This window comes from Falco peregrinus, chromosome 2 (genome assembly GCF_023634155.1).
Source record: "Falco peregrinus isolate bFalPer1 chromosome 2, bFalPer1.pri, whole genome shotgun sequence".
NCBI classification, from domain to species: domain Eukaryota; kingdom Metazoa; phylum Chordata; class Aves; order Falconiformes; family Falconidae; genus Falco; species Falco peregrinus.
Genome location: NC_073722.1, coordinates 82,284,993 through 82,299,299, shown reverse-complemented (window position 1 = coordinate 82,299,299; position 14,307 = coordinate 82,284,993). Strand labels below are relative to the sequence as shown.

Genomic DNA, 14,307 nt, shown 5'->3' with positions numbered 1-14,307 from the left:
TGTACCAGTCACCTGCACATGCTGACTTCTGCTACAGCTAGCTTTAGTAAGGCGGCTTGAAACACACTGCGGGGGAAATTCAGGTCTATAACATCACACCAGTATAATTACCCCAGTTAGCCCTGTGTGACCAATACAATGCTCTAATACCCATTTCCATTTTACTTTGAAACTCCATTACCCAGTGAATAGCCTGAGGGTCAAGATCTACCAAGCTAATTATATGGCCAAGTTTTCTTACAGTGGGAAGAACAGGCTCCATGAGGCAAAATTATCACTCTTAAGGTGAAATCTTTTTAAAAATATAGAAAATACATAAATGTATAAAACTAGAAAGAACAAAACTCATTGTTTTTAAATTAAGAATAGGAAACTAATAGAATTGAATTAATTCTATTCCTTAAAGAATGGGAAAACAGATTATAAATTAGCTGCATATAGAAGAATAAAGAAAACCCTTTGTTAGAAAGTTGTCAGTCTGAGCATGCCACCTACATGAAGCAGCTGTTGGGGCCGAGACAGACACAGCAGCTGCTACAAGGCCTCCCCAAAGAGGCAAGCCTTAGACATTTTCATTCGAATACCAAGAAAGCAGCATAGCACCACCAAATCAAGCAAATTACGAAGCTAATTGATAACGCACGGCACAAGCCAAAGGGATTACACTGGTTTATTCTTCGCTATTACTGTATATATATAATCATAACTGTATCTGCTTTGTACAGAATGTTGTATAGCACAGCTGATGTTTCACAGCTTTTTGTTTTTCTCATACTGTCTAAACTTCAGGTCAAAATAGCTTCTCTAGGTTCACAAAATAAATTACATTTTATAAGTGAAGTACCATACCCTTCATAATTTTTCCACATGATTAACTTTTTTTTTTGCTCAGAGCACACTTAGGCATTTTTAAATTAAAATAATACTTTCATCATTATGAAACAACTGTGCATCACTTGAGCACAGTGCTAGTTTCTTTGTCCCAGAAACTTAATTCAATCAGTTCATTGTGGTTATTAAAGGAAAAATCATTTTCTTGTTTTACTTGGCAGTTTTGAAATATTATTTTCAATCTAACCAGAAAGTAAAAAAGGAGCTAGAAGGTTGTATGTATAGATTCGCCCACAGGAATGCATTTGGGGACAGGGGAGGTGGTATGGTGTAGAACTTTCTGTTCAAAACACAAATCAATTTCTAGTTTGATGACTGATGCTTCAATCTTGAAGCCTCAGGAGAGAAGGAAGGTAACACCACTGTCTGAAGATAGGAAACTGCAGCACAATTATCTAACAAATCATCAGACACTAGAAATAAAGTTCATTTTGTTTCCTAGACTTTTGCAGCTCTTGTGGTCTTCAGCCCAACATATGTTAGCATAATTTGGGAAGAGCAAGTGGGGTTTCAACGTTACCATCAAAGCTCACTCAAGGGAAAAAAATCACGCAACCCAGTGAACGCAGAGGCACTTTACAGGCTAGGTAGCTGCAAAGTAAAAACTTTTAAGGTGTCTGGAGTTAGGCATCTGCACCCTGATGGGTTAACATGCATGGAAACTTTTGCCACGTGACTGTCATATAGAAAGGGTACCAGGGGAACAAACCAATATCAAGTAGAAGTTGTGAGATACACATTCTTGAGCAACGACCATCAGGACTACAAATCTAGTAAAGACTGAAGAGAATAAAATCCTTTCCAAGGATGGAGATTTCCAAAATTCACCTAGAGTACTCTGGGTGTGGGGCAAATCAGTTTTGGTCACAACTTCAATTTAATGTCCTAGCCTTTCAGTGATGGAGTAAGTACAGGGTCAAAAATTACCATTTCTAATATGATGAAAGAATAGATTTATATACATTACAGAAGAAGCATTTGAGATGAGTGGATCTGAGGTCTTGAGCCTTTGCAATCATGTTTTCCTGGGGGGCTGCTGCTTCCAAAGACACTCAGGCAAGTCAGATGTGAACAGTGCCCCTGGAACAGTCCTGGTGCAAGGACTGGAGGGACAGCTCAGCACAGGGGTGGCCAGAGCCAGCAGAGCACAACCACCGCGCAGCAGCCTTGAGGGGGGAGCAGCGGTAGCTGCCTGGGGATTTGGAGGGCAACCCAGAAGAAGGCTAATTTACAACAACAACAACAAAGTTTGAGAATTACTGTTTAGCTAAGATATCTCACTTTGGAAATACCAGTCTTCATGAAATTTCACAATTATGTCTTTCCTCTAGAGCTACAGGTTGCTACTATGGAGTAGAAGTGGGTAAGAAACTCAGTAATAAATAACACCCTTACTAATTTTGTTGTGCTATGACAACAAGAGGCCACGTATTTATTCAGTAATACTTTCTTTAAAACTTTGCATTATAATATAATAAACATCACATTAATGTTATAGTGTGGCAATAATGATCTATGTAGAAGTCCTCTCCTTCTGTACCTTCCCCTCACCTTTAAGGAATGAAAAAACCATACTTCATTTTCTCACAGACATAAAACCCCAAGTAAGCTAAAGTAGTACCTCTAAAACAGAAAATCCTGGAATAATCATTAAACGCAAGCAAAGATTTATACAGAAAGCCAAATGGCACAGAAAGGGAAGTGCATGTCTGAGGGATTATCTGGCATTCAGGATCAAGGTTCTCATTGTACCACGTGAAATAAACGTTGCTCCATTTGCACTGTCTTAAATTTAAACACAGAGAATTATTAAACTGTATATAAATAAACCCTTATTTAGGCTTCAGAAGTGATTTCCATTATCAGCTGCAGCTTCCTGTTTCAGTCGGTTTTGTCATGAGGCTCACTTAAGTCACTCCATCTCAGTTTTTAGCACATCATTCTGCGACCTAGCTCTGCGGAAGAGACAAGGAAAGGGACTAAACAGCTTTTAATGCTGCTTTTTTTGGCAGTGATCCTGTGCTTAATACAGCAAGTTCTGGGTGTTGGACCAACATAATTCTATATTCCCATCCACATATTCAACAGATGTCTTCTACCACATTTTTTTGTTACCGGAGTACAAATTCTAGTCAACACACCTAAAAAGTTGAAGCATGATTATTTTACTCTGTATCATCCAATTCATATCATGGTTTAGAACAGAAATGATGAGTCCCATTTGTCACAATTACTTTGCTTGCTTATTACTGAATACTGGTGGGTTTTTTTCAGCATTTGCAATTTAAGGGGTTGGGCTTTTTTTTTTTTTTTCCCCATGGAGACTCTGCACAGCTGCTGATTATTTTTTGGACACAGCAAGTAACAAACTGAAAGAATATCCTCAGAGTTAGTGAGGCAACAGTAAATGTACAGTGGAAAAATCATTGATGCCATCCTATGTCTCATATCAAGTTATTAGTTAGAATTTAATGTTCCATACATCTGAATCTTACATAGCTTAATATTCTGAGCAAATTTAGCCATGATAGTACTTGAGACAGGATTTATACATTCTACTATTTTGCCTCTTGATAGATACAATGAAATCTCATCTCAGTTTTGCATTTATTCCCTCTTGAAAAACACTATTTGTGTAGCTGCTGAAAGCTTTTTTAAATCCTTGTTTTTAAATAGTAAAGAGTATTAGCCTTTTCCAAGTATTCCGCTGCAAGCCAGTGGGATCTCCGCCCCGTCCTGAAAAGAATTATACATGTTGCAAGCAGTCCAAACTTACTCACTTCCTAGGTTTTGGCACTGTTGGTAATCCAAGTATCATCAACAGAACTTAAGCAGGGGAGGTAGGGGAGAAGACAATTTAAAAAAAAAAAAAAGAAAGAAAATACACTGCTTCAACTTTCCCCTGTCCCTACAGTTTCTTCACAATACTGCCTTTATCCCCAAACTTGGGAGGCTGCAACCACTTTTGCCACCCCCAAGGTGCCACAAAATCAATTAGGTTGAATTGTGCATATTTGCAGGTTTGCAACTGATTATCAGACTGATGCCAAAAGCAAATTTAGGAAAAAAAGCAATCCAACAACAAAACCCACCCATGAGTCTCACAGATTCTATTACAGACAATCTTGTGGTGCAAAATGGTAGCTGTGTAAAAGTTCAAGAATTTCACAAATCTTAAAAGAAAGCAAACAGTTATAGCTTGGTTAAGCTTCCCATTTCCAGAAAGTCAGTCTCATGCTGATCCTCATTTTATAAGGCATTTTAGTTTGTATGTCAAACAGAAACACTAAAGGGCCAACTCAAATAACAGATCCTGACTTTTTCTCCACATCTACTATTCTTCTTTTCTTGCCTTCATTAAGCCACTGTAGCTCCTTATATACTGCTTACTACCGGATTCTTAAATTGTTTTATAATAGGGGCCCATAAGTTAGCAGGAAAGTGTACCATGGTCCATTTGCCATCCCACTGGCAGACATCAGTTCTCCCATTACAACTGCAGCAGTCTTAATTAAGCTGTTGTTTGCATGAATAAAGAGAGGTTAGATGCTAAGTATTTAATGGTTTTAAATGTCTTTGGGTTTTAATTAATAAAGATGTTACTGTCTAAGATAGTCCCAGAGTATTTTTAGGTGTCTTTTAATACAATTCCGCAGCTGGAACAACGGACATGAGCCAAACATGATGTTGTAGCCAGCTCACCCTGGGCTAGCATGGTCTGCTGGCTGTGAGGGGTGTGTCTTCTGACAGAACACAGTGGTGGCCTCAAATAACCTCTTAATATAGCTGTGGAAATAGGAATTACACAAGATACGGCAAATACTAAGCTCAGAGAAAATACAAGTATTTGATATAGCTAGCATTCAGAGGAAATATGCCAAATTAAATATTACCCTTTTCAGAGGGCTGCTATTTAGCCTATGGTGTTTAGGGTCTAATATTTCAAAATTCCTTGACTATTAATATTTTGAGAAACAGAAAATTTTAGTATGTTCCTTAACTCCTAGATGTTCTTAATTCTTTCATGCTTTCAAAGCAAACTATTCATAAATAAACATGATTATGCAGAAAACCACAGGAAAAGCACTTGACCAAGTAAAACGCGGGCACTCAGAAAAAATGTTGCTTGATCACTTACCCCTTAAGTAGATAAAATGTATTAATACTGTGTTTATAAATGACTGCCTCCACCACGATGTCCCAATGTTAAATGAAAAATTCTGTATTATCAAAGGGCATACTCCTGTAAGTATCTGAGAGACTTCTGCTCTACATTGGAGGAAAAAAAACCCAGCCAAACACACTTTCTTCTACCCACTCTCTCTTGTCATATGAATCCTAGTCTGTAATTCATAATCCTAACTGTCCGCATTTCTTACGTAAAAATTGTGGTAGTACACTTACTTGTTTCCCTCAGTTAACACAAAATAAACTGAAAACAGAATTCCTAGCAAAGGACAAAATGGAAAGACCTGCTAGCCCAGCACCTCAAGCAGCGCCTCTAAGCCAGGCAGCCCACCTGCCCGGGCTGTGAGAGGGGTCAGCCAACAGCGAGAGCTGGAGTGAACGACCCCGGGCCACTGCCAGGGCTGCAAAGGAACGCCAGCCACCCAAACTTCAAATTCTGTGTTCACAACTCCAATAGCCACAGACTACCGTCTTATAGAAGTGTACCTGCTTGAAGCTCTTCTAGGAAAGACTTCATGACAGTATTTCAGATTTGGGATTGGTAACAAATACTGCTCCGGGTGTTAGGGAGCTGTAATATTATATACCTACTGCGAAACTCTGTGCCTTTCCGCCATATGTTATTCCCCAAGAACATGAATCCCAAAAGGAAAATAATTTTATCTTAACATTAGTATTACTGGTACAAATACATCTAAGTGGAGAACTCATTAAAACGCCATATAAAAATCAATCCGTAAAAGTGTCAGTTAGAAGCACCTTCATGGATGTGAAAGTCACTGACATTTGTCATTTATAAATTAATCTTGCACTTGTCTAGTTTTGAAAGTACATTTCTTTCTACCCCTGAAGAGGAAAAAAGCCCAATGCTTTAAAGATAGTCAGCTTTTTAATACAAGCAGTAGACACAGATCAGCAGAATCTGTTAGGTATTTCACACCCATTTTCAGCTGTAGAACTGACATACTAGTCTTAGAACTAACAAATATCTAAAGAGGTAGAAGACCGAATAGACAGAATACTGTCATATAATCTACAAGACATAATATGAAAGAAAAAAAAAAAAGAAAATCCTGTACTACAGGACTTAAGATTTTTTTTTTTTTCATGGCAGGCAAAAGGTAGAAACCTAGCTCTAGATTGTGAATATACCAGAAAACTGCCTTTGTGGCATCCTACAAACCTTTTAATTTTGATGAATATCTCAGAAATTCATGAATGCACAAGGGACACTTCAGAGAGCAGTAAATGACCTAACCCAAAGTTTGAGAACAGAAGACATCTTCATGTGCTAAAATGACTTCATTTGTTTTTGTAAAATATCAGAGGAACATCTGGCAGGACAGGAAAGGATTCTGGAGCTTTTTAAGGCATCAGAGCTGAAGTTAGCAGGAGGGATTTGGGGGATGGATTTCCCGCCCCCCCACCCCCCAATTGCTTGTTTGGCTTTGGCAAAGGGGTACATCACATTTCTGGGACTTAGAGAAAATGAGCTAAAACCTTAGTGTCCAAAACTGGATGGAAAGGATTGCAAGGTTCCTACAAATCTTGAGAAAATACAGTAGATTAAAGACCTGTGGCGTATGGATTTTAAGAGATTAAAACAAAAACCTGCAACACAAAGCATCAGTATTACACCACTTGCAACAACTCCATCGATTTGCAAGAAAACACCAAAAAGCTTCTGAGTCACTAAAACCAGTACTTCTATTCCCAGTCTTATGCCTGAGTGACTGGACTGATCCAATCTATTTGTGGCAACTGTGATGCCTCAAAAGTTATTTATTGGATTTACACTAAAAAAAAATATCTTGATAAAATGAGTCAAATATGTCAGAGGAACAACGTACTCAGCTAACTCTGCAGGGATACCTTCAGTACTAACAAAAACCTCGAAAAGCAAAATGCAGCTGCCATTGCTGTCATTCCACAGGCTGTACCGAAAAAAAAAAAAAAAAAAAAAAAAAAGAGTAGCGCTAACTACTGGTTAACTAATGGTGATAGCCAGCCCATGCTCTGCCTCCCAGACCCAGCACAGCCACACTGTATTGCCCAGCATCTCACATACCACCCGTCAGAGCCACCCCAGGGGATTTCTCAGGTGACGATGCCCTGCAAAGAGCACCCCCAGCCCACAGCCTCAACAAAGCTTCATGTGCAAGCATGGAAACACTTCGCATGTTAGACTCTTGTTGCTAGATCAACAAATATGTTTTCAAGTGTGGAATCAAATACTGTCTAGAATATTATTAGTTCCAGCATGGGAGTATGAAAATAACTTTTCCTCCTAATGACTACATAGTTTTCCACTTGGTAAATGGATTTTTTCCGTTCTCCGTGCTTCAAAAACAGAGCTAAAATTGAAGTCACTGGTTTTGGTTAATTCATCTTATTGGGTTTTCCTTTGATTTAACTCCAAAAATGTAAATACTGAGTGGGTGAAAGCAGTACTCATAAACCATGATAACATAAATTACAAACTAATATATCTGTTATTTTTTCCACATTACTTCTCTGTCCAATAGTATTCAAATTAAGTCTAATCATATATCAAACGCAAATTTTCACAGAATGCCCAGAATTTCATTGTTCTAACAACACAGCACTTAGTAATACAATAAAAAGATTTCACTCTGAAGTTTTGTTAACATAGAAATATGTACCTGGTCGAGCTACTGAATTCAGAACCCTGATGGCACTATCAACTTTACCATCTGCAACCTCCCATAATTCATCAAGAAGCATTTTAAAAACATCACATTCCTTTCACTATACCTACTGAGAGCTTTTTCTGTGATACTTCCAGTTTGAAGCTGACCTTGCTTACTTAACTTTAGACTTCTATTTTTTGAAAAACATGATAGCACTGCCACTCAATTTTCATAAATCGATACCACAAATGCAAATGTAGAGGCCATGCCTACTATATGAGTTTAAAATATATCAAGTCAGAGAGTGCAATCTTCTGACAGTATTGCTGGAATTACTACCATGCAATAAAATTCTGTAAGAGCATTTAACTGATAACATACATCATGTTACCAAATAATAATACTCATCTTAAATCAAAACGATGTAAGTCCTACTGCATGGCAAGATCGAGATAGCTATAAGCTTAAAATTACTAGCAAAGTAATGAAGATAAATGGATTCTTAAAGCAAGGCATAATGACAGGAGTTAACTTATCAGACAAACTTTTCACTCAGAGATAAAAACAATTACTTTAAGACTTTTAAACCTCTAGGTTGATATAAGATTGATCAGCTAACCTGGTCTTTAATTTGGTAGACATGTCACACTTTCATGTCGGAAACTAAATGTTTCTTCTATATAATATTGAAGCAACTATCTCCATATTGCTAGCATTAGACAAAATCAGTCGTACTAAATTCATTAAATGGCCTTTTGACAAAAGAAGGCATAATTAAATGCAAAGAATTATCATTCAGCTGCATCCTTTTTCTTGCAAGAATTAAGTCTTAGCTTAAAGCTATGTAACTATTTTTCAACTAGAAAAATACATAATCATTCACCAAAAAATCAGTACATGGCATGGGGCTCATGTGTTTAGAGTACATGCATGTATGTACCTGTGAAAAATGCAGGTCACTTTATGAGAGGCCAGACAGTATCCCAGAAAACAGACTCCACAGAATGACTTTGGGTCTGCGTGACATGCAACCTCAAAGCCAACGGCACAAGGCGGCAGTGCACACATTCCGATTTGACTGGCAACTGACAGGCAGTTCTTGGCCACTTTGTCACACTGTGCATACCTCTGGCCACCTCATCAGAGAAGCATTAGGCACATGGATCAATCAGAGCCTGCTCAGTGTCTTATCAAGCTGGCAAGCCACGGAGCACAGCATGGGAGAGAGCTGGGGAAAAGCCTAGGGTACACTGGGGATGCAGCTGGAGAGAAACTAGAAATTGCTAATGGTCCACTTACCAACTGGACATGGCATTAGCAGAATGCTGAATAACCAGGGAAATGTGGTTTTCAGTGCAACGTTACAGCCCAAGAAGCATGAGCTAATTTAAGAGAGGGATGGTGTGTGAGTGCAGTGTTTTACCTGGCAAAGAAACCTGGCAGGCCACTGGCAGGCCGGTCAGTTCAGCTTTGAGATACAGCTCTCAACAGAATGCTGATGGCTGGAACAGGTTCAGAAAGGATTCATGCACATGATTTTTCAGGAGCACAATGAGAGATCAAAGGAAGTCAGTATGTACAACTTAACAGAAAGAATGTTAAATTATTTGATCATCAATAGAATACTCATGAGAAAAAGTTTCTTCACTGTGTGACTTTTCTTAGTTCGGCTGACAAAAGACAAAGCAAACAGATAGAAATGGATAACCAGAAAATCCAAACTGGACATAACACACCATTATGGAACAATGCATAATGGAGCTAGGAAGGCATTTACAAAACACCAGTGCTCATAAGCTAAATGCTCCTCATTATCTTTTGTCTTTAAGATTCTTTTTTGAAAAGAAGCTCTCTGCCAAGTCACTATTTTTTTTTTCTAGCAAAAAGGCACAGCTACCAAACTATCCTGGATTGCTACCGGTTTTATTACATCTATATATTAACTACACGATTCCTACAGTTCACCAAGAATGAGACTGTATTCTGCACTCCATTAAAAGAATGAGTTGCAGGCAGACCCTGTGCCATCTTAAGACAAAACAAAGCAAGTAAACAGACTTTTAGTAGGTAGTTAGAACGAAGGAAAGGTACTTGATGTGGCCATCGCAAAAGGGAATTACCAGCTGAAAATACCTCTTTTATGGCCTAACTCCATAACTTAACTCCAGTCCAAAAAACTGCATTTGGAACAAACTCAGTCCCTAAATATAAAGGGAAGAGAAACAACTGTCATGGCTCTACAGAACCCACAGAAGAGCAAAGCCTCTCCTTGGAGACAGTACAAAGGAGACAGTATCTGGAAAAGAGACCATGAGAAAAGAAAATTACTTTTATATGCTCACCAGAAACAGCAGCCAGCAAAAGTTAAGCAGCTCCCTGATCAAAGGAAATAATAACATTATTATGTTCTGGAAGAACAAATGATCTCCATTTCATGAAAGCTGGAGATAAAACATGTACCTAGCATGGTCAAATGGCTCTGAATACAATATGGAACCTCTCTCATCTCTTTCAGAGGATAAATTTGACCAAACCAAGATACTACTGTTTGGATTGTTTTTAATTAAACTCAAATATACACCTTCCAATGCTTCAGAAAACCTGCTCTTTACTATCCATAACATTTTAGCAGAATTCTTGTTGTAAAACACTATGATGTGTAATAAATGTAGAAAATAAATCCCAGCAGTCACACAAGACAGTTTCATGGGATCATTTGATCAGCAGACACAAACCAACAGAACATTTTCACTCTCACCGCTTAGTGAGAGGTCAGGATAAATACATCAAGGAGACAGCCTATGTTTCACGGATCTGGCTTCTGTTGGCTGTCCTTGATGCCTGACTATCTGCAGAAGAACTTGGCTTTAGCCAAAAACTTGTTACAGCATTTGTGGCAATCAGCTAGTCAGTGAGCACACTGCAGCGAACAGCAAAAGCTGTTGTCACCAGATGTGGCCATTCCACTTCTGACCATGTTCGCTACCAGCTGGAATGAATTTTGCATGTTAAGACCAACATATTTCCCACCACCTTCTGCTCTGGACCTTCAAAGTATCCCCCAAAAATGGTTTAAATCCTGAACAGAAAGGATGGGGCAAATTCCTAGCACCTGGTTTCAGCTGGTTCAGATGCCTTGACAGAAATATGAGTTATTTTTCTGAATGGCACACAAAATGACAGTAAAGACTCACAGTAATCTCATGATCCTTGAGTTTAGGGTAATCACAAAACCAACACACATAACAAGATTTGACTTGTGGTAAAGTTATCTGAAATGCAAAAATCCCTTGGCTGTATGTGATGGACAGATAAATGAACAGTTTTGATCTGCTCACTTGTGTTTTTCCTGTCAACCTATTTGATTCGGCAAAGTCATCTGTCAGTGAAGCAAAAGCAGCTTTCAGGAATGGCATCTTTGGTATTTTCCACCAGGGCAGAACTAAACTTCTGAAGTAATTCTGTATTATGATACCCAATGAGGTGAAATTTAACACAGAGCACTGTACAAATGGTATTAATAACGCACCACTGAAGAAGGTATTTACTAAAAATGCAACTCCCAGAAGCACCCTCATCTTTAGCAGAGAAATACTACAAGAAAGCAAAAACCCCATGTCAGCACTCAACAGGAAAAAGATAAAACACCTGACTGGGTCTTGTGTCTGATTAGTTTGGAAGACAAGGTAGCTCAGGTGTGGGAAAAAAAGAAAACGAAAGAAAACAAAACCCTTAATAGAAAAGTGTCACCATTAATAAAGACATGAGAAAAAATGTTGACCAAGTTTTAAAAAATAACAAACACTTAGTGATAAGTAACTATCAAAGATAAATAATTTCCTACCAGTCAGTATGAGCTACGCTAGTGTACACATACAGTGTACAGCTATGTACACATCTTTTCCAACACTTGCATCTAACACTTTTTGCTTCTTTAACATTCAACAATATACTGTTATCAAATGTAGGTACACTCCACTGTTGAATATTATGGCTTTGATATTCTTCAGAATAACGCAATGGCAGTTTGCTGTCCTGATATTTTAATTTTTTTTCTGAGCACACTGAATTTCTTCCCTGCTATTGAAGCAGTTTAAAAATTGTCTTTCAGTGAGTTTGAGAAAAAAATAATGTTTTTTTCTAATCTTACATAATATCCTCTGCAAGAGTATATAGTGAGAATTTACTTGCAGTAAAATGTCTTAAAAAGCTAAACTCTCTTGGAGATGCATAGTAAAATTTTATTCAGAAATAGCAAGGAGGTGGTTTAACGGTGCATTTCACACTATAGTTTCAATCTGTCAGCAGATCATCCTATCAGATACTTAAAAGAAACATCTCCTGCAACCACTTAAATGGTAACAATTTTTGGTATTTCATATACTGACTTCTGTTCCGTTTCTATTATTTCTGCCTTCTCTTTTTAATTAAAGCAGAAAGGGTCAGATTACATCTGAAAAATCAATGCCTGCAGGTAACATATGAAAGCTAAATTTAGGTACATTACATACATAAATACAACTGGAAAAAAACTAGTCCACACCGAAATGTGCTTTAAGGTATTAGAATAAATTTTAAAATCTTCCAGAACTTGACATTTGTAATGCATCTTTTCCCATTTTTACACTCACCAGACAGCGTACAAGCATCAAGAATGGTATTTTTACTTTTTCCCTAAGAAAGTCTTTTCAACAGTACCTATGGCTAGAATAAAATTAATTCTTTTTCTCCTGCACATTTGCATATTTCTGTACATAATTTCAATAAAAATAACTCTCAGTAAGAAGCATGAATGAAGAAGAGCGTGTGACATTTACAGCTAAGTGGCAGGATGCAGACTACCAGGAAAAGATAACTAAGTTAATGGTGAATGCTTGCAAAACGTAAGCCGATTTGGCAGAACCCAATACCGTACTGCAGTCGGGAAACTAGATAACAAAAGGTTGGCAATGTGCAATCTGCTCTTTAATAGAAAAGATTATATCAGATAAGCTAACAGCCAAATAGTCACATCGTGTCTTTCCTCACAATAACATGGACAGGAATACCTGGCAGTACTAAAATTTAATGGTATTTTTTTTGGAAGAAAAACTGATCTGAACTGTATGGTAAGATGACCTTTCATTTAGATAAAGTTGAAGTTAAAAACTACTCCTTCTGAAAAGATAGCGTAATTCATTACGACAATTTGCTATAAAACTGATAATTATCTAGACACTGTTAGACATTTCATCTCTATAAAAGGTAAGACTATCCCACTAGTAAAACTCTTAGGGTTTTCTGTACAAGATCTGCCAACAGACCTTAACTAATGAATTCAAGATACAGATATAACACTAAGGTTGTTTTGCAAATACAGCAATGTTCATGATAATGTTTAGTTAGTTTTCCTTTCACCTAAACTTCACTTATAGTGTACACTTCAAACAAACTCTTTGGAGAAGCTGAAGCTCTTCAGTCTTTCCCATGATATTTCACCTAAATTAATACCTTAAAAGAAAGGTAAGTTTTCTCACAAAATATTGCACTGTGCTTCTTATTTTGGGCCTTGTATTGTGATGTATTCTGATGAGGAAAAACAAGATTTTTCTACATTAGCTACAGGTGAACAAGCAGTAAAAGAACCTAAATTCAGAAATAACAGATACACAGCCACTTTAAATCTCTTCTGTTATAGGGCTACTTTTAAATTAAGACAAAATATTTTGCTATATCATTGAGGACTGTGGCATAATATGCTTCCACTACCTGTTGTTACAAAACAGGTAAAATTATATTAAAGCAATTTCCTAGCTTTTGCTTTAAAAAGTGGAAAGTCAGTTCCTCATGTGGACAGCAACAAGGACCACGCATCTGTAGGGTTTCCAGCCTTACGTTATAGCACAGACTTGTGTCAGATGCGATGCAGGACATGAACTGGCAATGGAGGAAAGCTTTTATCCCAGAGAGGGAAATGGCCCCTGGAGCTAAGTGCTAACTCCAGCAGCAGTCAGGGAAGCCCTGGCCCAATTTATCCCTCGCTTTTCTCCCACCCTGGAGGTGGGATCGGTGCCACATATTTGTGCCCCCAAAGGAGGGAGAAGGGTTGCTGACGCTATAGTTTTATGGAGTAAGCCTGGCCGGGCTGTCTGCCTCTCCAAGTTTCCCAGGAATTGTGAGAACTTTTTCTCCCAAGAGGTATTCTGAGGCTGCAGGGATGCAGTTAAGGATAGGAGGTAGGACTTCACTAACTTACTTCCCTCCAGCCATATTGCTCTGTTTGCTTTGCTGGCTCCAAGCATAATGTAGTGTAATGCTTTGGTGGCAGCCTGGGACCCCCTCCCTCCAACAGCCACGTCCAGGCATCGATTTGGCAGCTTGACACCGTTTTTCTGAGAAAAATAAGCAAATGAAGGGAAACGGTGTGTCTGAATTGTTTAAACCCAACTAAACCTGAATAAAAATGGATAGAATTAAGAAAATGTGTTTTTCTAGCTCTAGGGTCTTTTCTCCTTCAAATTTCAAAGATTTGCAATGTAATAGCTTTTCCCTATCCCATCCTCCCATAAAAGGCAAATCTTAAAACACCAAAGGCAAT

The 14,307-nt window shown here is 38.1% G+C and overlaps 1 protein-coding gene across 1 annotated transcript in view; it reads right to left on the bottom strand.

Annotated features, from left to right (window-relative positions):
• The window catches only part of TLL1 (tolloid like 1), a 139,860-nt gene that overhangs the window by 88,419 nt on the left and 37,134 nt on the right, over positions 1 to 14,307 (bottom strand). The window lies entirely within an intron of this gene.